Genomic DNA, 27,689 nt, shown 5'->3' on the forward strand with positions numbered 1-27,689 from the left:
ATTTGGTGACTTATTGAAGATTCAAAAACCTAATGGTGATACTTGTGCAATTGGCTTTGAAGTAGGAGAAAGCTTCGGTACTGCAAACACTCAAGATCACAGCAAACTGGTAAGACAACCTAATGCTTATAAATTCAATGGAAAATGCTTTAACTATAATAAGTATGGGCATAGAGCAAATCAATGTAGATCTAGAAATTATCAAAACATCAACACACCCACCGGTCAATGTTCAAAATGTAACAAAGTTGGTCGCAACTCTGAAAATTGTAGAATGAACGTAAGATGTTACATTTGTGGAAGATTTGGACACTTATCTAATCAATGTAGAACACAAACTGACATAGGTTATGGCAAAGCTATTCAAAAAAATAATGTGACTTGTTATGCATGTAACAAGATTGGGCATATTGCAAAATTCTGTAGAAGTAAAGGATCACTGGCAGACAACAAAAGTTCTAGCTTGAAAGGGAAAGAAAAAGTTGAACAGGTTAAGCAAGAATTCTCAAAACAATGGATTAGAAAAGCTGATCTAAATGTTGGGAATACTCCTCCACCGGTAGAACCAATCAATGCTTCACTGGTAGGACAAAGTAGTGCATCACTAGCAGGACAAAGTAGTACTCCACCGACAAGAAGCTCTTCATCAAACTGAAGAAAATCTTCTTTGAGGGTTTGGCAATAAATGAGACATATGTTATTATTCCCTCGGTTAGAGATGAGAAGTTGGAAATTACTTCATTACCAGTAGATAATGTTAAGTGACTACTTAACCAACATGCATTAAATGTGGTAGATGGCAAATAAACATTATAAAATTGTGGTTTTGGCTCCATTTCACTTCACCGAGATTTCAAACATTTGAAGAGAGCGATATTTGCAGAGCTAAGGGATTTCAAGCAAAGAGGCAAAGCACTTCAAGCAATCAATCCATCCAAAGGTAGAAAAAGGTATTTATCATCATGGCATCCACCTCTGCACTTGAATATATAGAAAACCCTACTATAGTCAAGGTTATAAAATGCCCTAGGCCCGTGTTTCAATTAGTTCCTGAAGTAGCAAAGAAAGATGATACTGTAGGTGCTTTTTCTCAAATTCCAAAAGGAGTTGTCTATGCTAAAGACCCCAGAATTTATATCCACTGCAACATAGAGGAATTAGGAAATGAAGAAATCAAAATAATGTATAAATCTATCATATGTGATGAATTCGGAAATGTAAAACTGGAACACAAAGTCATTGAAACCCTAGGATTTACTAAAATCCTCTGCATTCTTGAATTTCCCAAGGATGTGATTAGGATAGTCTTAAGCAGGGTACATGGTGAATTTTTCTAGTTAGATGCAATTCAAAAAATTACCAAGGAAGCTATCAAAGCAGTGATAGGGTTACCCTCAACCGGTAAAAGGCCTAACAAGACTAAAAAGGTCTTAAATGACCTAGTAACTAATCTAACTGGTGCAACATCTGACAAAAGGTCCTTGAGAGTCAATGATGTTACCAGCATAAATGTGAGATTTATAAGCATGATTTTAGGGTATAAAGCCACTCATGCAAATAGACTTAACTCAGTTTCAATTTTATACATTAAGAGTGCTTATGACATGATTACCGACAATGTGAAAATTGACATATGTGAATGGTTAAAAGATGAGTTGATTGACAACTTACGCAAGATCAAGAGAGATAAGAAATGAACTTTTAGGTTTGGAAATCTACTTGTATGCTTGATACTACACATAACTAAACAGGTTCCCGGTATAGGCTATAAAGAACTTGGATTTGATATACCGGTAGGTAAACAATTATTAGCACTATTCAACAACATGGGTTGAGACAAAGAAAAGAATATCCATGAACACTTTCAAGCATTAAAGGCCAAAATGAAGAAGAGAAATAGATTATCATAGAAAATTGTTGACAAGTATAAGGATAACATATGCTTTGTAATAAAAAAGGATGAGATATCGATGGAAGAGTCATCCCAAGGACAATTTGGGTAACAGAAATGGGTTATGATACTGATGACCTTATCATTGAAACTTATGCTAAAGCACTTTTGGAAGCACCAAATGAACCAAAGGAAGAAGTATTTGGTAGTGTTGAGACCATAGAAAAACAAATTCAATCTAAGAAGAGAGTGAAAAAGGTTGAAGCAGTTGTGAGAAGAGGTTCTAGACAGGCAAAGGCCATTAAAGAAAATGTGATGAAACAAATCGGTATCACTGAGGAAGAGTTAGGAACTTTACAACCCGAAACTCACCTATCACCGGTAGGCACTTCTTCGGAGAATGACATGCCTACAACCTTCAAAAGAGTTGTAAGGAAAAGAGATCCTTCACTAGCAACCACACCCTCAACTAGGAGAACAAGACAAAAACAACAATTAGTGAGATCTCCGGTTAAGAAAACTACACCAAAGAAGAAGCTGACACCAAAGAAGAAGAAGAGGACTCTACAAAACATGACCTCTCTTGACATATTGCTAAAAGAAATTACAAAGGAAGGGAAACTAAAGAATATAGAGAAATTGTATGATACTCTGACAACATATGAAAAAGAACAAGTTGAGAATAGTGTTATTTTGCACATGGACATGTATAAGAAATTTTTTATGGAAGCGGTAGATGAAGTACCAAAAGAATTATTTCAAAGATTGGCAGCAAGAAGACAAGTTGTTGTAGAGCTTGACAAGAAAATCAAGATAGAAAAATTACTTGTTGTTTACCCGGTGAACTCACCTAAAGAAATAGATGATTTAATTGCAGAAGCCAATTGGTCAGTATTCTCTACTGCACACCGGCATATTGCATTAATGGTTGGAAGAGTTAATGAGGTGACTAAAGAAATAGAAAATGCATGGGATACATTCCTAGTTGAAAAATAAAAATAGGAAGAGTACATGAGCCACAAACCTATAAAGGTATATCAGAAGGACAAGGACAAGGGTAAAGGAAAAGTTGGTGGACCTCCTAGTATCAAAGTAAAAGACAACTTACCCCCACCACCTTTGATCACTCCACTGGTAACAACAACAACTACAGAAGATTAACCAACTATTGAAAGTATGAATGAACATGATATAAATCCTAATCCCAAAGTCTTATACACAGTGCATGTTGATACACAAAAGATCAAGATTGTGGTAGATAAAGATACAACTGGTAAGATAGACATGGATAGTAAGCCACCGATAACTAAGCAAACTGATCAAACTCAAGAGAAATCAGCAGATGATAACAAAGAACAATAGGTAGAGACTCAGACTGAGACTAAGAAAGAGAAAAAAACAGAGAGAAAAGAAGAGCAACAAGCTCCAGAACAGGTACAAAAATAGAGTCACATGGAAACAACTCCACCAGCAATAGGAGAAGATCAAAAACCATTGCTTAAAGAAAAGGAAACATAGATTGACCTACCAGAGGTCACAACAAGCTTGGTTACTTCTACCACCAGCGGTATTCAGAATGTTGGTTCCTCATCAGCAAGCTATAAATCAACCAATGTAACAGAAGTACTTTTAGATTCTATCAAAAGGATAACAGATTGTAGTTCACAGGCTTATAAAGCTATAGATGATACAATCCCAATTTTGAAGGTAATAGCTCCTAACTGTAACATAGACAATAAGGATTCTTTAGGACAACTTGATACTTTGTGTAAATACATCACTAAGAACACAGAGACTATTGAGAAAATAAAGGAAGAGACATTGAAGAACAAGGTCGAAATTGAAAAGCAAAAATTCTTTGAAAATCAGATAAAGAAGTGTACTAGAGAATTTGACACACTTCTACCAGAGCTATGTAACTTATTGAAAGAATACAAAACTCTATACAAAGACACCTACAAGACAAACTTTTTGACAGTAGACATAGATAAGAAGATGAACAAGGTACAAGATGAAATCAATAAACTTGCTGACAGTTCTGTTAACTCACCTGATACATTATTAGTTTTTGAATAGAAGATAACAACTTCTGAGGAAGAGTTACTTAAGCTAGGAAGAGAAAAGGAGAGAATAGTGGATAAGGAAAAGAATTTGAGACTAAAATTGAGTCCAAGATTGGACTATCTAGCATCCTTATGGAAGGAAATATCTAAGGCACTAATACAAGGATAGAGAACACCAGCAAAGCATATGTAGCTCCTCACTGGTACAGTTCAAAGAACAGATACAACTATAAAGGACAGTAAGAAATTTATGGAGAGAATAAACTTAATTCTAGTGGATATATTCCAGATGGTGACCACACAGGTACAAGGTTGAGACTACAACTCTATTGACATATTGACAACCTTTGTCATTGATGCCAAAGGGGGAGTAGTGGTATGACAAAATCCAATATCACAAGAATCATATGCTCAGGGGGACCAACCATTTTTTTGGTAAGACATTTTTGGATTACAATTTTGGATACACTTTTGATTTTTCTCATGAGTGTTGCCATCAATGCCAAAGGGGGAGATTGTTGGCATATGCACACTCCAATGAGACATTGAAGGTGATTGAAGGTTTTGTCATTGATGGCAACCTTGCAATCCTATGGCACCAGCACTAGAAAGATTAGACTCTTCACTAACACTTAGACCATCGGCATTGGCAGAGAAAGGAAGCATACCGGCATAGAGGCCGACATGATTTTTGATATATTATATTTTGTTTATTATTGTAAAATCTTTGTAAGCTGACTTGGCAAGTTGTAAAATGACTCTTATATATAAGAGAGATAATTGTAGACATTTTGTAGAGAGGAGGAGAAAATAATTAGGCAGACCTATTATGCGAAATATAGGTTAAAGGGTTTATGTAAGAAGCAGAGTAGAAACTGGTACTGAATCTGGCATTCTAGATGCTATTGTAAAGCAGTACAAGACATTGGATTTGTATAATCCACATTGTAAGTCAGTGAGACTTCCCATTGAGCAGTGAGCTCTAGGAACTTGGCCTTCCTACATGTGTAGGCCCCTCTTGTAAGTAATATTCCCTTATTGGCCAGTAAGTGAATATTGTGGGTCACAAATCCCACTGAGGTTTTTCCCACATTGGGTTTCCTCACTAAAATATTATGTTATGGTGTGTTTCTAATGTGGTTACTTTCATTTCTATTTATTGCATTATTTCTTGCATACCGGTACACTGTTATAATATGCTCTACATGTTTTAAGTTAAGAAATTCTAATTACCGATCAGATACTAATTCACCCCCCCTCCTCTCAGTATCTGTGGGAATCCTAATAGAGAGAGAGATTAGGGGAGAGAGAGAGAGGAGACAGCGAGATGGGGAAGGGAGAGAGATATAGAGAGATACATATATTAGGGGAGAGGGAGGGAGAGGGAGAGAGAGAGAGAGAGAGAGAGAGAGAGAGAGAGGAGAGAGTGGAAGAGAGAGAGAGAGAGAGAGAGAGAGAGAGAGAGAGAGAGAGAGAGAGAGAGAGAGGAGGGGAAAGAGATAGAGGTGGAAGGGAGAGAGAGAGAGAGAGATAGAGGAAGGGAGACGGAAGGGGTCATATTGTGTCCTATTGCCCCTTAGGACACAATATGACCCCATAGGTGTCAAATTTTTGTAAGCAGTATTGGCACTACTTTTTATATTGTAATTGTAGTCACATAAATCTATCCATTTAATTAATTTAATATTTACTATTTATTTGATTAATAAACCCACTAGCCAACATTTAATTAATTCATCTTCAATCGTTCTCTTATTAATAAAATAAATTATTCAATTTATTTTAATTAATTCACTAAAACAAATTCACAATCAATTAAATGAATAAATCTTAATTATTTAATTTAATCCCCTTTCCTCTTTTAAATAAATAATTAAAACATTTAAACCCCCCCACTTGACGATCATCTTGCAAGAACAAGGGGGTTTTGTCCCAGGCAGGGAGTCTATGGAAGGAGCCCTTGTAGCACATGAGTTTTTACACTCTATCCATGAAAACTAACAAGCTAATTTTATTGTCAAACTTGATATGATGAAAGCATACGATCGGTTAAGTGGGATTTTCTTTTTAAAGTATTAACAAAATTTGGCTTCTCAGAAAAATGGTGCAAATGGATCAAAACTTGTGTCTCAGATGCACATTTTTCTATTCTAATAAATAGACATTCCTCAAGGTTTTTTGAGGGTACACAGGGAGTAAGACAATGTGACCCTTTATCACCTTTTCTCTTCATTCTCATGGCAGATGCCTTGACTAGATACATCAATTTTCAATCTTTAAAAGGGCTTTGGCTTGGTGTCACTCTTCCAAGTACTTTAATAACAGTAACTCACTCTCTTTTTGCTGATGATACATTGTTATTTGGTAAGTTTTCTCTAAAAGAAGCCAGTGTCATCAAGCAAACAATAGATATCTATTCTTCTACTTCGGGTTAGAAAATTAATGCTACCAAGTCTACGATTTTTATTTTCAGCACACCTTCAATCTTGTCACTAAGAATATGCAAGACTTTGGGCTCCTCAATGGACCAATTGCCCTCTTCCTACCTTGGCATCCCCTTTTTTATGGGAACAAACAAACCTTCTTATCGGTCTATTGTCATTGGTAGAATCAAGGCACAAATTTCAGCTTGGAAAGTAAGTTGGCTTTCACTATCAGGTAGAATCCTTCTTATGAATTCAGTGTTAACAACAATACCAAACTATTACATGTCTATTCTCAAAGCTCCCTCATCCATCATCCAACAATTATAGAAACTCGTTAGAGATTTTCTATGGTATAGTAAAATGACAAATGAAAGTAAAATCCCCTTAGCCTCTCTGGAAAATATGTCATGCCAAAAATCCCAAAGGGGAGTGGGACTTCACAATTTGAAGCATCGCAACAAGGCTTTTGGATGGAAACTAATTAGAAAATGTACACTAATCCTGTTTCCAAATGGTGCCAGATTATGCAAGCTAAATATTTGGACAACACTCAATCATCAAGAGTGTTGACAATTTTAGATCCTCCAAAGGGATCTTCTTTTTTAAATTTTATGATGGATTCAAGAAATCTTATATGTAAGTATGTTTCATGGGAAATCAATAATGGTCTCAGTGCTAACTTGTGGATAGACTCATGGTGTAGGCATCCTCCTATTGCTTAATTAGATAACATGGAAGATATTATGAACATAGCTATATCTCATTGGGGTACAAAATTGAGTGACTATGTGTTTGTTGTAGAAATATTTTCAGGGAAAATAATCTGGAAAGATCCCACTCTTCTCCCAATATCCATCCAACAATCTTCCTCATTGGAAATTATTTTACTGAATAGGACAGTTCTCATGTCTAACAAAGATGATGTGTTATTTTGGGAAGCTTGAAAATTAAGGCAATATTCAATTAAAGAAGGTTACAATGCCTTACAGTAGGGTTGCAGCTGTAAGATAAGTAGTCGAGCATACTCTTTTTGTTGGAATGACATTGTTCTACCAAAAGCAGGTTGTTTTGCATGGTTAACATTGAAAAAAAGAATCCTAACAGTAGATAGAGTAGTAAAACTAGGCATTACAGAAGCTTTTAATTGTGTATTTTGTGACTTAGAGGAAGAATCAGTTGATCATTTATTTTTACAGTGCACCTTTGCCTCCCAATTTTTGATCTTCATCATGGATAAACTCCGAGTTATGTTGCCCTTTCTGAAATCACTGTGGGATATGTTTAACTCTTGGCCTCTTTTATTTTCTACATCAACCCTCTTAGGTATTTGGAGATGTGCTCCTGCTCACATTATTTGGGCCATTTGGTGGGAGAGGAATAAAAGAATTTTCACAAAAAAACATCCTCTTCTCTGGATCAAGTCTTGATCAAATTGGAAAATTCAATTGCAGAAATCATAAATTCTTCTCAGTAATTCCAAGGACATCTAGTCATTTACCTAGTGGGATAAGGTAATTGCAAAATCTTGGAATGGTATTATTTTGCCTATAGCAACTCCCCCGATCTAGTCATCAGCTCATGTGAGAGATAGGTCGTCCATAAAATGGGTACCCCTAGCAACTAATTTCTTTAAGATCAACTTTGACAGCTCTTCCAATGGAAACCTAGGGAAGTCGGGAATTGGAGTTTTCATTCGAGATCAATTTGGAAAAATGTGTGCTTTCCAAGCTTCACCCATCCCTCCAGGTACAAATAACTTGGCGGAGGCAAATGCCTTACTAGCTAGTATGGTGTTAGCAAGGAAGTGTGGCTTCTCCAATATACACATAGAAGGGGATTCTTTAGTTATTATCAATTCAATTACCTCAAAAAGATTTGAGACCTGGCATCTATCGTATGTTTTGAAGCACACCTTGGATCTTCTTCACACTTTTTTAGACTACATTGTCAGCCACACATTAAGAGAGGGCAAGTCCATTGCTGACATGTTAGCAAATATGGGTTGCGATGGAATTTTAGTTGAGTCGGTTGCAATTCCCACTAAACTGTCTTCTTTTTCCAAATTGCTTGAATTGGTACAAAAGGAAAGTACAATACTCTAATCACAAATTACTTCCTAATAAATACTCGCATGTAAGCATTTAACCGGTGCCTCTGAACAAGAAGGCTGATAGGACATTAGCATTTATGCTTTTAAATGCATTTTGTAGATGGTATCAATGAAATTTTAGTGTGAAGTACTTTGGGATTTTCATAACGTCACTTCACATGGTACAAAACAGACTTAGGCCTTTCACACATCCTATCGACTGCATTATGGTCACAAATTAATGCAAGAATCGCAAACATGGTCCTAAAGTCCGATCATTTATTGCACTTTGAGATGGTAATTTTTGTTTATAAATACAACCAGCTTGTTTCTATATACACAGTTCTCAGTAGAAATTTTTGAAATCTTTTAAATTTTTGAAGTATCTCAGTGCTCTGCAATATGGAGAACGACTCTTGCGTAGGGTGTAGGAAAATGCATTGGGATTATATGCCATGGAACGACCGGGTTTTAATGCAAATTTCAGAACCTTCGGCAACTTTTCATAGACACATCAATGACAGGGACCTTGACCAAATTTTTCTTCTACACAATCCACAATTGAGAAGAGTTGTCAAAGACTTCATCGCTAAGGAGATTTTATCCCCTGAAGCCAAAAGGATTCTTTATCCCTATCAACTTCTTAGTTCTTTTCAGTCAAATGCTCTGGATCTCTTGCAATCTATTCCTTTGCTTGAACTATTGTTCTTTAAGCTGGTAAGACAATATGTGCTTGCACTAACCTCATTCCATGAAGCCCTGGTAAAATAAAATCTATGGTAGGGATCGGCTCTCCTTGGGGGCATCTTTCCATGTCACTTTATTCAATCCAACCATGCTTACATGGTACTTTATGACAAAATAAAACATGTCCTCAGATGGAAAAACTTCTACCATGTGAAGAATGACCTACAACAATTCGACAGATAATTGGATGACCACATTGTATACAGAGTCAAAATTAAAGTTGGGGCTCTCATGGTGATCCTGGAAATAGAAAACGTTGACCCCAGTTTACCAATTTTGCAACCTGTGGAAAGGGGATAGACTACAAATAGGGTGCCAAACCTCAATGTACCAGTGCAGGATGAAGCCAAGGGATAGAATACCTCCTTTCTGCCCAAGACCATCTCGCAAGAGTAAGGGGGTTTTGTCCTAGGCAGGGAGACTAGGCGAATGCATAAGTCATTTTGTAGTGAGTGAGAGAATGTAAGAGGAAAAATAAGGAAAAGGAAGGATGTTATATGCGAATGCATAAGGTAAATTTTGTATAAGGCTTTGGTTAGAGAATGAGCTTAAACTGGTACTAAACCTGGCATAGTTGATGCTGATTTGAAGAAGTACATTGTATTGGATTTCATAATCCACTTTTGTAGTCAGTGTGACTCTTATTGAGCAGTGAGCTCTAGGAAGTTTGCCTTCCTACATGTGTAGGCCCCTCTTTGTAAGTAATATTTATTCATTTGCCAGTGAGTGAATATTATGGGTCACAAATCCCACTGAGGTTTTTCCCACACCGAGTTTCCTCATTAAATATCTTGTGTTATGGTGTATTCTCTATGTTGTCTCTATTATTCTTATTTGTTGCATTAATTCTTATTTGTCAGTACACTATTTTGGGATGCAAAATTCTTAATAAGTTTAAATATTTTGCTAACCGGTTAGATATTGATTCACCCCCCTCTCTCGGTATCTTTGGGACTGTCCTTAATCCTAACAGTATACTCTTAAAAAGAGTTTTGACTTGCTTTCCTATTTGACATTCCTTACATACCAGATTATAGAGCTTCACAATCTTAGGTATATCTCTAACTGCCTTAGTATAATTGATCTTTACAATGCAATCAAAATTCACATGACACAACCTCTTATTCCATAGCCAAATCTCATCAATTTGTGCAATCAAACATATCTTCTCACCGGAGTTAAAATAAAAGATGTTACCTTTATTTTGAGTACCGGTTACAATTTCCAATCTAGATCTATTGATAATCTTGCATTTGCCATCCTTGAACTATAACTGAAATCCCTTATCCACCAACTTTCCTACACTCAAAACATTATTCCTTAAACCTTCAACATAATAAACATTATCACTATCAAGCTTACCATCCAATGATATAGTTCATCTTCCCTTCATCATGCATGATTTGTCATCTCCAAATCTAACCAGACCACCATCAAATTTTTGCAAATATAGAAACTTCCTTTTATCTCTAGTCATATGATGTGAACATCCACTATCTATCACTCATTCATCGTTGTCTTGAACTTTAGCAGCAAGGGCTTTTTCTATAGGTACTGGATCATCTTCCTTGATAGCCAAGAATATCCATTCCTTTCCATTTTCGGATCCACTAGCTAAATCTTATATTAATTCATCATCAGAATTAGTTAAACCTTCCCCATCTGCCTAGTAGAATGATTTTTTTTTGTTCCTCCTGTACTTATGTTTATTTTGATAATCATGGTTAGGCCTAAAAGATCTTCTAGCTCTTTCCTCAAATCTTGAATTCCTTTCAGGACATCTAGATGCAAAATGACCTGTCTTATTACATGTAAAACATTTAAAAGGTGATTTTCCTTCATACTTGCTTCATGTTAGACCTTTAGGTACTAGGTATGTGCAGGATCATGGTGTGCCAAAATAGGCCCTTAAGTGGCAATGAAATTTTAGAAAATCAATATTATGCAACTTGACATGAATATTTGAATAGGTTATGAACATTATTTTAAAAATATGTAAGAAGAGAATCTATATAAAATTGAATGTAGTTTCTAAGCTACTAGGTTTGTTTTGGAAAAAAAAAACCTACTCGATGAAAATTTCAAATTTCAATGCAATGGTACTAAAATTTCAGGAAAAAGATAAGAAGTAGGCGTATGTCTAACTACCCTAATCACAATCAAATCATAATATTGTTTTATAAGATTTATAATATAAGTATTAGACTCATGTCCGGATGTGACACATATTTTTTTATATTTTTTTATAAAGTAAATAATTATTTATGATTTTTTTACTACAACTTTTTAGAAATTTAGAAAATCCTACGTCTGACCATCTTAACTTGGTCAAAACCATATGAAATTATTTTTAAAACAAAATTTTGCTATAGTAAATGAAGCATAGGATGTGATGCATGTTTCAGATTAAAAAAATGATATCGTTTGAAATTTATGAGTGTTTTTCAATCAGTCTATCAATCAGGAATTTTTTCAGAATTCAATTAGAAAATAAATAATAATTATTTATTAAAGTCAAAATAAAACAAGCCTTGTATTGTTGGAAAGTTGAGAACATCCTTAAATAAACCCTTTCCGTTTTATCAATTTTGGCTATAAAAAAATTTGTCAACTACTAGTGTAAAGTTTGGAAAATCAAGGAATACTGAAAAACATGTTTTTTCAGTTGACTTTCTAAGCTTGTCACTTCCCAGCCAAATCCCAAAGGAAACCTGAGCCAAAATTTCAAATTTCAAATTTGTAAAATAGAAATCAAATATCTTATAGAAGCGGATATCCAATTTTAATAAGTAAATTCAATAACTAAATTGGCACATAATTAATCTATTGTTTATTAATATATTAATACAATATATTAATTTATAAATATATTAGTATATGATATTAGGGAGAGGGAAAGGGGGGAGTGGAGGAGAGAGAGAGATTAGGGGATAGAGAGAGAGGAGAGATAGAGAGAGAGGGGGGAAGGGAGAGAGAGATATAGAGACATACATATATTAGAGAGAGAGAGAGAGAGAGAGAGAGAGAGAGAGAGAGAGAGAGAGAGAGAGAGAGTGGAAGGGAGAGGGAGAGAGAGAGAGAGAGAGAGGGGGGGGGGGGGAAGGGAGGGATTGAGAGAGAGATAGAGGAAGGGAGGGGGAAGGGGTCATATTATGTCCTATTGCCCCTTAGGACACAATATGACCCCGTAGGTGTCAAATTTTTGTAAGCAGTATTGGTACTGCTTTTTATATTGTAATTGTAGTCACTTAAATATGTCCATTTAATTAAATTAATATTTACTATTTATTTGATTAATAAACCCACTAGCCAACAATTAATTAAATTAACATTTAATTAATTCATCTTCAATTGTTCTCCTATTAAATAAATAAATTATTCAATTTATTTTAATTAATTCATTAAAACAAATTCACAATCAATTAAATGAATAAATCTTAATTATTTAATGTAATCCCCTTTCCTCTTTTAAATAAATAATTACAACATTCATTTAAATCATTTAATCCCCCCCACTTGGCGATCATCTCGCAAGAACAAGGGGGTTTTGTCCCAGGCAGGGAGACTGTGGAAGGAGCCCTAGTAGCACATGAGGTTTTACACTCTATGCATGAAAACCAACAAGCTAATTTTATTGTCAAACTTGATATGATGAAAGCATACGACCGGGTTAAGTGGGATTTTCTTTTTAAAGTATTATAAAAATTTGGCTTCTCAGACAAATGGTGCAAATGGATCAAAACTTGTGTCTTAGGTGCACATTTATCTATTCTAATAAATAGACATCCCTCGGGGTTTTTTCAGGGTACACATGGAATAAGAAAAGGTGACCCTTTCTCACCTTTTCTCTTCATTCTCATGGTAGATGTCTTGAGTAGATACTTTAATAACAGTAACTCACTCTCTTTTTGTTGATGATACATTGTTATTTGGCAAGTCTTCTCTGAAAGAAGCCAGGCTCATCAAGAAAACACTGCATATCTATTCTTTGGCTTCAGGTCAGAAAATTAATGCTACCAAGTCTAAGATTTTAATTTTCAACACACCTTCAATCTTGTCACTAAGAATATGCAAGACTTTGGGCTTCTCAATGGACCAATTTCCCTCTTCCTACCTTGGCATCCCCTTTTTTATGGGAACAAACAAACCTTCTTATTGGTCTGTTGTCATTGGTAGAATCAAGGCGCGAATTTCAGCTTGGAAAGTAAGGTGGCTTTCACTATCAGGTAGAATCCTTCTTATCAAGTCAGTGTTAACAACAATACCGAACTATTAAATGTCTGTTCTCAAAGCTCCCTCATCCGTCATCCAACAATTGCAGAAACTCATTCAATATTTTCTATAGAATAGTAATATGACAAATGAAAGGAAAATCCCCTTAGCCTCTATGGAAAATATGTCATGCCAAAAATCCCAAGGGGGAGTGGGACTTCACAATCTGAAGCATCGCAACAAGACTTTTGGAGGGAAACTAATTTGGAAAATGTACACTAATCCTATTTCCAAATGGTGCCAGATTATGCAAGCTAAATATTTGGACAACACTCAATCATCAAGAGTGTTGACAATTTTAGACCCTCCAAAGGGGTCTGCTATTTGGAATTTTATGATGGATTCAAGAAATCTTGTATCTAAGTATGTTTTATGGGAAATCAATAATGGTCTTAGTGCTAACTTTTGGATAGACTCATGGTGTGGGTATCCTCCTATTGCTCAATTGGATAACATGAAAGAGCTTATGAATATAGCTATAGCTCATTGGGGTACAAAATTGAGTGACTATGTGTCTGTTGTAGAAATATTTTCAGGGAAAATAATTTGGAAAGATCCCACTCTTCTCCCAATATCCATCCAACAATCTTCCTCATTGGCAAATATTTTATTGAATAGGATAGTTCTCATGTCTAACAGAGATGATGTGTTATTTTGGGCAGCTTCAAAATCAGAGCAATATTCAATTAAAGAAGGTTACAATGCCTTACAACAGGGTTGCAGCAGTAAGGTAAGTAGTTGGGCATACTCTTTTTGGTGGAATGACATTGCTCTACCAAAAGCAGGTTGTTTTATGTGGTTAATGTTGAACAAAAGAATCCTAACAATAGATAGACTAGTAAAACTAGGCATTACACAAGCTTTTAATTATGTATTTTGTGACTCAGAGGAAGAATCAATTGATCATTTATTCTTACAGTGCACCTTTGCCTTCCAATGTTGGTTCTTCATCATGAATAAACTCCAAGTTATGTTGCCCTTTCTGAAATCACTATGGGATATGTTTAACTCTTGGCCTCTTTTATTTTTTACATCAACCCTCTCAGGCATTTGGAGATGTGCTCCTTCTCACATTATTTGGGCCATTTGGTGGTAGAGGATACAAAAGAATTTTTAGAAAAAACATCCTCTTCTCTGGAACAAGTCTTGATCAGATTGGAAAATTCGATTGCAGAAATCATAAATTCTTCTCTAACTAAGTCTAAGGACATCTAGTCATTTACCCAGTGGGGTAAGGTAATTGCAAAATCTTGGAATAGTATTATTTTGCCAATAGGGACTCCCCCGAACTGGTCCTTATCTCATGTGAGAGATAGGTCATCCATAAAATCGATACCCCTAGCACCTAATTTCTTTAAGATCAACTTCGACAGCTCTTCCTGTGGAAACCCAGAGAAGTCAGGAATTAGATTTTGCATTCAAGATAGATTTGGCAAAATGTGTGCTTTCCAAGCTTCACCCATCCCTCTAGGTACAAATAACTTGGTGGAGGCAAATGCCTTACTAGATGGTCTAGTGTTAGCAAGGAAGTGTGGCTTCTCCAATATACAAATAGAAGGGGATTCTTTTGTTATTATCAATTCAATTACCTCGAAAAGATCTAAGACCTGGCAACTATCTTATGTTTTGAAGGACACCTTAGATCTTCTTGACACTTTTTTGAACTACATTGTCAGCCACACATTAAGAGAGGGCAACTCCGTTGCTGACAAGTTAGCAAATATGGGCTACGATGGAATTTCAGTCGAGTCGGTTGCGATTCCCACTAAACTATCTTCTTTTCCCAAATTGCTTGAAATTGTACACAAGGAAAGTACAACACTCTAATCACAAATTACTTCCTAATAAATACTCCCATGTAAGAATTTAACTGGTTCCTTTGAAGAAGACGGCTGACAGGCACTAGCATTTATGCTTTTAAATGCATTTTGTAAATGGTATGATTGAAATTTTAGTGCGAAGTACTTTGGGATTTTTATAACGTCACTTCACATGAGGCAAAATAGACTTAGGCCTCTCACAATTCCTCTCAACTGCATTACGGTCACAAATTAATGCAAGAATCACAAACATGATCCTAAAGTCTGATCATTTATTGCACTTTGAGATGGTAATTTTTGTTTATAAATAGAACCAGCTTGTTTCTATATACATAGTTCTCAATGGAAATTTTTGAAATATTTAAATTTTTTAAGTATCTCAGTGCTTTTCAATATGGAGAACAACTCTTGCGTAGGGTGCAGGCAAATGCATTGGGATAATATTCCATGGAATGACCGGGATTCAGTGCAAATTTCAAAACCTTTGGTGGCTTTTCATGGACACATCAATGATAGGGACCTTGACCAACTTTTTCTTCTGCACAATCCACAATTGAGAAGACCTATCAAAGACTTCATTCTTTATCCCTATCAACTTCTCATATCTTTTCTGTGAAATGCTCTAGATCTCTTGCAATCTATTCCTCTACTTGAACTAGTGTTCTTTAAGCTAGTATGACAAGATGTGCTTGCACTAGCCTTGTTTCATGAAGCCCTGGTAAAATATAATCTACGAAAGGGGTTGGATCTCCTTGGGGGGCTCTTTCCATGTCACTTTATTAAATCCAGCCATGCTTACATGGTACTTTATGACTTAATAAAACATGCCCTCAAATGACAAAACTTTTGCCATGTGAAGAACGACCTACATCAATTCAATAGATAATTGGATGACCGCATTGTGCACAGAGTCAAAATTAAAGTTGGGCCTCTCATGGTGATCCTAGAAATAGAAAACATTGACCCTAGTTTACCAATTTTGCAACCTGTGGAAAGGGGATGGGCTATAGATAGGGTGCCAGACCTTAACGTACCGGTGCAGGATGAAGCCATGGGATGGACTACCTCCTTTCTGCTCACCTTCAATGCTCCTATAATTTGGACCCAATAGGACACTGCCATGGATGAGTAATGTTATTTGGGCTTTGTTTTTTGCTACTTAGAATGTGCTCCTTTTTGTACAGGTGGAAAATCTGACGGCAACCAGTATGACCCAACAAAATTTGTCTGTCGCTTGTTTACCAGTGTTGGATTTGTTGGCATTATGAGAACCAGTATGTGGACATAATGACATTGTATGTTGTCATTGATGTCAATATGTTGCAAAAGTGTGAACTGGAATATGAGAGAACCGGTATAACACTATGAACCGGCACTTGTGCCAAAGTGAAGTGGTGTGCTTATTTAAAGGTGAACTGGCATATGGTTATGGAACTGGCACAAGGAAGCACTGAATGACTACCAATTCATAGTCTCAACCTTACGGTTTCCAGTTGAAGTGCTTCAAGTTTGTGTGGCTCAACTGGTGACTTTGTGCAATGAGTTAGCATGACAACAAGAAGATGATCATTTTTCCACGTAAACCCTGGGTGCATGAAGAAGATCTTGCCTATCTATCTCAAAAATATGAGAAGACTATAAAATGACGATAATGCATGATGGGTTATCAGCCGCCATGGAAACAGTAGAAAGAAGATCTTACCTATCTACCTCGAGAATTTGAGAAGATTGTAAAACGGTGGAAAATGAACGATGAAGATTAACAAAGTATGCTCAATGGTCAGGATTGAACCGTCTGAATTCCTTAGCCTATTAGGTTTAGGGTTTAGGGTTTATGCTTCCGACCTAACTATTTTCTATAAGGTCAATGTTGTGACTCTTTCAAGGGTTGTTGGAAAATGTTGTGTGTGAGTATCCAAGAGAAGGGATACATGATTCTTGCCAGACCAGAGGAGAGAAGTGATACCTGCAGAGTGTAGGTGTAGAAGGTGAAGAGGAGCTTAAGTGGATCTAGATTTGCATTGAGTGTTGTTACCATATCATTGTAATACCTATTGATCTCTAACCACCTCAATAGTTGTGAAATCCCCTAACAAGGTGGCCTTAACCAACTTTCTATAAATCCATTAACAGGGTAACTCGAAGTTATTGAGATCTGGAAAGCTAGAGAGCTCTGGAAATCCTTTAGCTATTGAGTTCTTGAAATCCTCTAAAAAGGTACTCTTAACAAGGTTTAACCCTTAACTGGGTATTGTAGCCATCCCTTAACCGGGTGATCCCTAACAGGATCGGTTCCTAATAAAACCTATTGTATCTGTCTTTAACAGGACAAGGCTCCTAACAGAGCAGACTTCCAATGAGTTCGGCAACAAACTTGTGGGTATTCATCCCCACCATGGTTTTTCCTAGTTGGGTTTCCACGTGAAAAATATGTGTGTCATGTGTGATACTTTTATCTTGTGATGCTTTGTTATTACCTGTTAAGCATATGATGGTTCTGTGTTTTATGTCTGTCAATAAAACATGTTGAACTAGTTGTTGTGAAGATATGAAGATAGATTACCTATTCATACATAAGGGTGAAATGGTAGTGTTGTTCTGAGTTGAGTGGAAATCTCAATGAGTAACTGGTTAATGATTGTTTTAGTTGCTCTGAGTTTTACCGGTTGCACTCTATTTCAAACTGATGTCACTGTTTGCTAGTCATTTGGAGTGATTGCTGCTGAACCGGTTTAGGTCTATATTTTTGTCTGTACTGATTCACCCCCACCTCTTAGTACCGGTTTGGTACTATTCATTCATCATTGAGTTAACAATTGGTATCAGAGCATCCTCCAGGTCCTCTATGTTGTAAGCTTAACTGCTTGAGGTAAAGATCCCAGTCAAATGATGAAGAGGGAACGTCCAAAGTTTAATAGGGAAAATTTCAGTATATGGAAAGATAGAATGAAGATATTCATTAGAAGCATGGGTGCTCAACACTAGAGTTATGTTGAGAATGTCTATGTTGTCCCTACTGGTACTCTCACTAATGACCAAAAGAGAGAGATACGAGAAAATGGACAAGGCATGGAAGCCCTTATTAGTAGTCTATCTAACATTGAGTTTATTGATGTTCAAGACAAGGTAAATCCCAAAGAGGTATGGGATGCTCTTGAAAATATCTATGGTGGTGAAGAACATGTAAAACAGGCCAAGGAAGAAATTCTGAGAGGGAAGTTTGAAGATATGCAGATGGTTAAGGGTGAGACCATTCAGTAGTATGGAATAAGAATCAAAACAGTTGTGGGAGAAATCAAGAGTGTAGGTGGTAAAATAGAAGATTCCACTGTGGTAAGCAAAGTCCTGAGATCCCTATTGTTGGTCTATGCAATAAGGGTTGCTTCTATTCAGGAGCTGAGATTAATAGACAAGATCAAGGTATCTTTGGACTCCATCATAACCAAGTTGACAGCCTATGAGCTAAATAGTTTTGATGGCAGTGTTCAAAAGACTAAATCTGCATTTAAAGCCTCTACTATACCATCTAGAAAAGGAAAAGAAGATAGCACTAGTGGTGAACCTAGACAGAGTAGAGAAATGGATGATGAGGAGATTCTGATGGCATTTGGAGCTCTCCTTGCTAGGAAGCTTCCTAAAGGAACCGGTAAATACAAAGGTGAGCTACCTTTGAAATGCTTTTCTTGTAACTGGATAGGACATATTGCTATAAACTATCCTAATGGCGATATCAAGGACAAACTAGAAAGGTTCAAGAAATTCAAAGGAGGAAACCGGAGAAACTGTTTTGTGGTAGTTGATGAAGGTGTCATAGATGAGGAATGAAAAGAAGAAGAGAATGAAGACATTGTGTTTGTTGCTGTAAAGGAAGATGTGGCAGACAAGAAGGCTCTTGTCTCCTGGTTTGATAATTCCAATGAGTGGATCATTGATAGTGGTTGTTCTCACCATATGACTGGTGACTGGAGCAAGTTTCTATCCTTGGAGGAGTATGATGGTGGTCTGGTTTGCTTTGGCAATGATGCACCATGCATGGTAAAAGGAAGAGGGTCCATCTCTTTGAATGGAAAGAGTAGTGCTGGCAATGTGTACTGGGTTGATGGTCTCAGACACAACCTTCTAAGTGTTGCCCAGCTGAATGACAGTGGCCTCACTTTGGAATTCAAGAATGGAGTCTACAGAATCAAAGGAAAAGATGGTGAATTGGTGGCCACCAACATGCAGACCAAAGGTAACCTATTTCATCTGAATGCAAATATAAGTACATGTCTTATGGCTAAATTTGATGATAGCTGGATATGGCATAGGAGACTCTGCCATGCAAACTTTGATAACATTATGAAGGCTAGTAAGATCAAGGCAGCTAGAGGGTTGGCGATGCTAAGCAAACCGGAATACCTTGTGCAAAGAGTGTCAATTAGGGAAAATGTCTTCCTCAACCTTTAAAGGTAAATCTTTCACTGCTGGCAACTTGCTTGATCTTGTGCATACTGATTTGTGTGGTCCTACAAAAACTAGAAGTGTGCAGGGTGATAGGTACTTCATGATTCTCACTGATGACTGCTCAAGAATGATGTGGGTCACATTCTTGAAAGACAAGTCTGAAGCCTTTGTGAAGTTCAAAGCTTTAAGAGCATTAGTGGAGAAGAAAAGCGGTAAAAGGATCAAGTGTCTCAGAAATGATCAAGGAGGGGAATTCACTTTCGGTGAATTCAACAAGTATTGTGAAGAATTTGGCATCAAGAGGCAACTGTCTGCCCCCCGGACTCCATAGTAGAATGGCCTAGCAAAGAGGAATAACCAGACTATGGTTGAAGCAACTAGAACCATGTTGATTTAAGGAAAGGTAGCTCACACCTTTTGGAGAGAAGCCATGAGCACTGCAGTCTACACAATAAACTAGGTACTCATCAAGAAAGGTAGGGACAAAACTCCTTATGAGTATTGGACCGGTAAGACACCTGTGGTTAGCTACTTTAGGGTATTTGGTAGAAAATGTTACATCAAGAGGAGTGAACATCATTGCAAATTTGAAGCTAAATGCGATGAGGGAATATTCCTAGGATATTCTACCAAGAGTAAAGCTCTCAAGTGTTACAACAATAGGACTCAGAGAATTATGGAAAGTATCAATGTGAGAGTTGATGAAACCTCTGAGAAACCGGAGGAGATAGGCATTGAGCAAGTTGTAAATGAACTAGTTACAACCTTCTGGGAGCTGGTTGTTAGTCAACCAATTACCAGTAACAGTGTTCCTAAACTGGTGAATGTCGAAATAGATGAAGATGAGGATGAAGAGGAAAAGCAAGGAGAACCAATCAAGACTATTCGTGGGTATGTCAAGCTGAATCATGATCCTAAGCAGATCATAAGAGATAAGGATGCAGGAATCCTTACAAGAAGAAAGATCAAAGAAAACTCATGTTTGATCTCTGAATTTGAGCCTAAGTCATTCAAAGAGGCTCATAAAGATGAATATTGGATCAAGGCAATGGAAGAGGAACTTGACCAGATAGAGAAAAATGGTACATGGTCCTTGGTACCCAAACCGAAACATAAAAATGTCATTGGCACCAAATGGGTGTTCAGAAACAAGCTGAATGAGGATGGCACAATGATTAGGAACAAAGCCAGATTGGTGTGCAAAGGATATGCCCAATAAGAAGGAGAAGACTATGGAGAAATGTTTGCTCCTATAGCTAGATTGGAAGGAGTTCGTATGCTTCTTGCATATGCATCTTTTAAAGGCTTCAAAGTATATCAGATGGATGTAAAATCTGCATTCCTAAATGGTGTACTTGAAGAGGAGGTGTATATTGAGAAACCAGATGGGTTTGCCCTATCAGAAGATAATGACAAGGTATGTAGGCTACATAAATCCTTATATGGTCTAAAGCAAGCACCTAGGGCATGGTATGAATGTCTACATTCCCATCTTGTGAAGATTGGATTTGAGAGAACAAGTGAAGATAGCAACATCTACTTGAAATTTGAAGGAGATCAGATCCTAATTTGTGAAGTTTTTGTTGATGACATTATCTTTGGTGGAGATGACAAGATGAGTCATGAGTTTGCTGATGAGATGAAGGAAGAGTTTGAGATGTCACTTATAAGGGAGATTAAATTCTTCATTAGACTATAAATCCAACAAATGAAAGATGGAATCTTTATCACTCAGTCCAAATATGTCAAAGAGGTGTTAAGAACTTTGGCATGGAAGATAGCAAGCCAGTTGGTACACCAATGGTGACGGGTTGTAAATTATCAAAAGAGGATGACTCAGCATTGGTTGATGAGAAGCAATACCGATCAATGATTGGTAAATTGCATTATGTAGTGCATAGCAGACCGGATATTGCACATACAGTTGGTATCACTGCAAGGTTCCAGAAAAGTCCAAGAGAATCCCACTTGGTTGTAGTCAAGCGGATTCTTAGGTATCTGAAGTGAACAATTGACTATGGATTGTGGTACCCATACAGTAATGATTTCAACCTGAAAGTATTCACAGATGTTGACTGGGTAGGTAATGTGGATGATTGGAAAGCACAATCAGTGGTGCATTCTTTCTCAATGTTAGACTAGTCTCATGGATGAGTAAGAAGCAGAGCTGTATCTCTCAGTCTACAGTGGAAGCAGAGTATGTTGCAGCTTTCATGAACTGCACTCAGACAATTTGGATGAAGCATGTACTAAAAGGCTTCAAAATCCCTGTATCGGAACCGGTAAGTATATTCTATGATAACAAAAGTGCTATCAATATTTCAAAGAATCCAGTTTTACATTCTAGAACCAAGCACTTTGAGCTTAAGTATCATTTTTTAACAGAAAAGGTTTAGAACAAAGAAATTGCACTGGAGCATGTGTCCAGTAAGGAGCCGTTAGCAGACATATTCACCAAGCCTCTTCCAAAGACTACATTTACACACTTAAGAGGTGAATTAGGGGTACTAACCCTTCAAGAGGTGAACTAAAGGTACATTCTCCACATCAGTCATGTATTGCATACTCAAATCTTCAAGATTGATGTGTTGAAGGATGCTACTCCTCAGGGGGAGCAACATAATGGAACAGGGAAGTTTGTGCCTCCACTTTGGCATTGTTGTCAAAGGGGGAGAAGATGTGAAGTGGAGAAGACATCTACAGAAATTGGGGGAGAAGACATGAAGCAGAGAGATATCTTTGTATATTGCCATCAATGCCAAAGGGGGAGATTGTTGGCATTATGAGAACCGGTATGTGGACATAATGACATTTTATGTTTTCATTGATGTCAATATGTTGCAAAGGTGTGAACCGGCATATGAGAGAACTGGTATAACACTGTGAACCGACACTTGTGCCAAAGTGAAGTGGTGTGCTTGTTTAAAGGTGAACCAACATATGGTTATGGAACTGGCACAAGGAAGCATTGAATGACTACCGGTTCGTAGTCTCAACCTTAGGGTTTCTGGTTAAGTGCTTCGAGTCTATGTGGCTCAATCAGTGACTTTGTGCGATGAGTTAGCAAGACAACAAGAAGATGATCATGTTGCCACATAAACCTTGGGTGCATGAAGAAGATCTTTCCTATCTATCTCAGGAATATGAGAAGACTATAAAATGACAATAATGCGTGATGGGTTATCAGCCGCCATGGAAACAGTGGAAAGAAGATCTTACCTATCTACCTCGGGAATATGAGAAGACTGTAAAATGGTGGAAAATGAATGATGGAGATTAACAAAGTATGCTCAACGGTCAGGATTGAACTGTCTGAATTCCTTAGCCTATTAGGTTTAGGGTTTAGGGTTTATGCTTCTGACCTAACTATTTTCTATAAGGTCAATGTTGTGACTCTTTCAAGGGTTGTTGGAAAATGTTGTGTGTGAGTATCCAAGAGAAGGGATACGTGATTCTTGCCAGACCAGAGGAGAGAAGTGATACCTGCAGAGTGTAGGTGCAGAAGGTGAAGAGGAGCTTAAGTGGATCTACATTGGCATTGAGTTCTGTTACTAGATCATTGTAATACCTATTGATCTCTAACCACCTCAACAGTTGTGAAATCCCCTAACAGGGTGGCCTTAACCAACTTGCTATAAATCCATTAATAGGGTAACTCAAAGTTATTGAGATCTGGAAAGCTAGAGAGCTCTGGAAATCCTTTAGCTATTGAGTTCTTGAAATCCTCTAACAAGGTACCCTTAACAGGGTTTAACCCTTAACTGGGTATTGTAGCCATCCCTTAACCGGGTGATCCCTAATAGGATTGATTACTAACAGAACCTATTGTATCTGTCTTTAATAGGACAAGGCTCCTAACAGAGCGAACTTCCAATAAGTTCGACAACAAACTTGTGGGTATTCATCCCCACCGTGGTTTTTTCTAGTTGGGTTTCCACGTGAAAAATATGTGTGTCATGTGTGATGCTTTTATCTTGTGATGCTTTGTTATTACCTGTTAAGCATATGATGGTTCTGTGTTTTATGTCTGTCAATAAAACATGTTGAACTAGTTGTTGTGAAGATATGATGATAGATTACCTATTCATACATAAGGGTGAAATGGTAGTGTTTTTCTGAGTTGAGTGAAAATCTCAGTGAGTAACTAGTTAATGATTGTTTTAGTTGCTTTGAGTTTTACCTGTTGCACTCAGTTTCAAACTGGTGTCATTGTTTGCCAGTCATTTGGAGTGATTGTTGCTGAACTAGTTTAGGTCTATATTTTTGTCTATAATGATTCACCCCCCCCTCCCAATACCGGTTTGGTACTATTCGTTCATCATTGAGTTATCAGGATTATGGTTTTATTTTCACTTGTATATCAGCACTGGTAGTAGTGCCATCTTCTGGACCTGTCAGCTAGCACCGATAATGGAGGTTTTTCTTTTATGAATCGGTCATGAGGACAACATACCGGTATCAAAGTTCTGGTACAACACAATCGGAAATCGGTCATGGCATGTTTTCAGTGTTCTAGCAACCATATTCCCACTTCCTAGTCTTCATGATAACCGATTGTGGGGGTTGATTTTTTAAGGTATCATCCAGTCTCATCCCGACCTGTTACTCTAAATTTGGCCTCCAAGAGGCTCATTCTTTGGGCAGGTCCTATCTATCTCTTGAGATATTTGAGGGGCTTCTTATCATAGCCTCCTTTCCTCTTTTTCATTATATCTAAGCAAGGATATAGGGTTTTCGTCCTGATTATTTCCCTATTGAGCTCTTGAATCATTTTTCTTATTAATATATATATCACTGGCTTGCCACTTTTGCCCAGAAATAAATAAATAAACGTAATCCCCTTTCCTCTTTTAAATAAATAATTAAAACATTTATGTAAATAATAATCCCTCCCCCCCACTTGCATTCTCCTACAAATGTAAGTTGCAACCACAATTGAAATAAATTAATTTTATTTTAATTAAAATCCTATTTTCCCTCACCCACCAAACCCACTTGCAATCCTAAATCCCCTTCTAGACCCTTGTAACCACTTTCTAATCATTCTTAATTAGCCTAATTCATCCCCTAAATATTGTCGCATTCCTAAGCATCTTGAAGTCACTTCTCAAAGCCCTCAAAATCTTTTAAAAGCATTTAATGCTTTATGTGTTCAACAAGCTAACCTATAAAGTCTTCCAAACAACTAATGGCTCTTACATGACCATTAATGGCTCTTACAAAACCATTTATGGTTAAATCCACTAGCCCCCATGGTTAGAGACTCTACCTCTAACTCAACCCTCATTTGACCCATGGGTCTCTTCAAGCATTTATTTCTTTGACCATGGTTATCCTCACTAACTCTTACACAAGAGTTTATCCATTGGATAAAGGCATTATTTATTGGATAATGGATTTATTCTTTCAACTCAACATTAACCTTACCTCCCAAGTTAACCCTCAAGTCATGTCAATTATTTAATGCTTATTCCCTCCCCTCTCAACCCATCTCTTGTTGACATTTGTCATCCTGGGATTGTATTGAAATCCCTCACATAGATCATAAATCCCTCAATACTGACCCTTGTTGAGATTACTCAAACTCAACCATCCATTGCTCCATTTTACCTATAAATAGAGCTCATTTCTTCATAATCCAGATCTTGAAAACTTGTATGCATCTAACTTATAGTGAATTTTAGAGAGCATTTAGCATAATCATCCATATTTATCATTTTGAGCTAAAATTAATATTAGATAATTAGATAATATATCATCTTAGCTTGTTCAGATTTGCATTTTCATAATCATCCATTTTACAATCTTGAACCTCCATAAGACATCCAGAATAGTGCATCATTTTGGGATAAAATTAATCTTAGTTAATTACATAATATCTCATATTTAGTTTGTTTTACACTTGCATTGCATAGTTAAAAGCATTTACAATCTTGAACCTCCATAAGACATCCAGAATAGTGCAAAAAGCTACTGAGAGCTACACTCATTTGGGAACTTGGAGTGGAGAGGAACAAGTGAGGAGAAGCTACAAGCATGGTGGAAGGCATTTCGAGATGTCTTAGAGCATTTGTTTTCTTTGTTAAGCTGTCTATTTTGCTTTTAGTGTCTCTCTTGATATGCTTGCTTAGGATAGTGTTTGATTTCTAATTTTCTAACACTAACACTTGTTTGTTGCTTATTTGTTTGTGTTTGTCATCCTAACCATCCTTTTTGTAGAGCATCATTTGGTGAACCTGATGTGAATCAAACACACAACCTCCTGATATCTTTTTTCTGAAAAGTACTAACTTTTTCATGTTTTAATTGACACACAGGTCATGCTTTAGCGTAGTTGTTCACACTCTAGCACCTTCAAAAGTTGGTAATTTATTACTATTGTTCCTAATAATAGCGATATTGTCTCTCAACTAGTGCTATTGTCTTTCTTTTAGCACTATTAACCATTAAATAGCGCTATCGTTCTTAGTTTTAGCGATTTCAGCTTGTTGTTTAACATAATTAATTATGTTTGACAGAGTTCTTTTAGAGATATTATCTCTTTTTTTAACATGCTTGCACTTCTTTTAGCTCTTTTGTTGGTTACTTAACACTTTCATGTAAATAGAGCTTTTGTTTCCACATAGAGTAGCACTATTGTAATAGAGAGTTGTAAAAAAAAATTTTGTAATCGAAAAACCAAAAATATTAGGCTTGTAGAAGCCCACCAAACATGTGGATTTAACTAACTTGTTATCTTTTGTGCGGGTTTGGACTAACCCCATTTTTGTAGGATTTTAAAAATTAAGATTAAGAAGTACATTTATTTATGTTGCTAACTTTGTCTTTAAAGTTAGGATAAAATGAATTCATTTTATTTTCTTAGTTAAAATCAACTTCACTTCCATTTTGGGCTCTTAAAAAGAATCACACATTTTATTTGGGCTTGTAAAAAGAACCTCATTCGTCAAGGTAAAAAGAACCACAAATTCAAAACCCAACAAAATTTCTTTTTGCAAGATAGGAGAAAATCTTTATTTTGGTGCTTAAAATCAACAAAATAAATTTTATTTCTTGCATCGACTTAAAGAAATCACAATCCACACTTCGTTTTGGGTAAGTTTAAAAAGAACAAACCATTTTTCCATCAAAGTTCGATCGATTTACTTCAAAAAAAACATGTTCTCAATTCAGTTGACTAGGATTTCAAATTCTTAGAGTACAAAACATTTTGCCTTTGAAGTTAAAAAGAACACCATGATTATTGGAGCAACATCTCCAAATAGTTAGATCACATTGCTATATTTTGGTTAAAAAGAACAAGTGTTTTTTTTGTGATTAGCACACTTGTGCAAAGTTTATCGAGTGGTCCTACTTCTAACACACACTATCCTCTCCCTTGGCTTTTGTGGTCCTAGGTGCAAGAGAAAAGTGTTAGTAACGCTCAAAATTTTATCTTTTTAAGAGAGGCCTACCAAGAGACACATCACTCTTGGGAATGACCTTGCATGGTAGATCCTTCAAGCCACTATAGAAATTAGGTGTGAGCAAAAGTTGTAGCCTTGGGTGTAGTTGTTCCTAAAGTGTAACTTGTTGAAAGGACAAATGGGCCCCACCACAAGTTACAAGGCTCTTAAGTGAGTCACTGCACAATGAACTTATGTCCAAAAACATCAAAAATTACTAGACACCATTTTATATAGAAACCCACCCGTTCTATTGATTAAGGATATTTGTGATAAATTCAGTGCAAGAGCATAGATGGTTTTTCTCCCAAGATACTCACCATACATATTTCCTTGAGTAGAAATAGGTCTTTTTTGAAAGGCTACTTGTAGCTTGATAAAAGTAGTGACTCCCCCATCATAGGGATTGTCTATCTGTTATGCTCACGCAAGACTTAGTATATTACATCCTTACCTACTATGGCAGGATTCATAAGGTATGTAGTACCAAAGT

Source organism: Cryptomeria japonica, chromosome 7 (genome assembly GCF_030272615.1).
Source record: "Cryptomeria japonica chromosome 7, Sugi_1.0, whole genome shotgun sequence".
Lineage (NCBI taxonomy): Eukaryota > Viridiplantae > Streptophyta > Pinopsida > Cupressales > Cupressaceae > Cryptomeria > Cryptomeria japonica.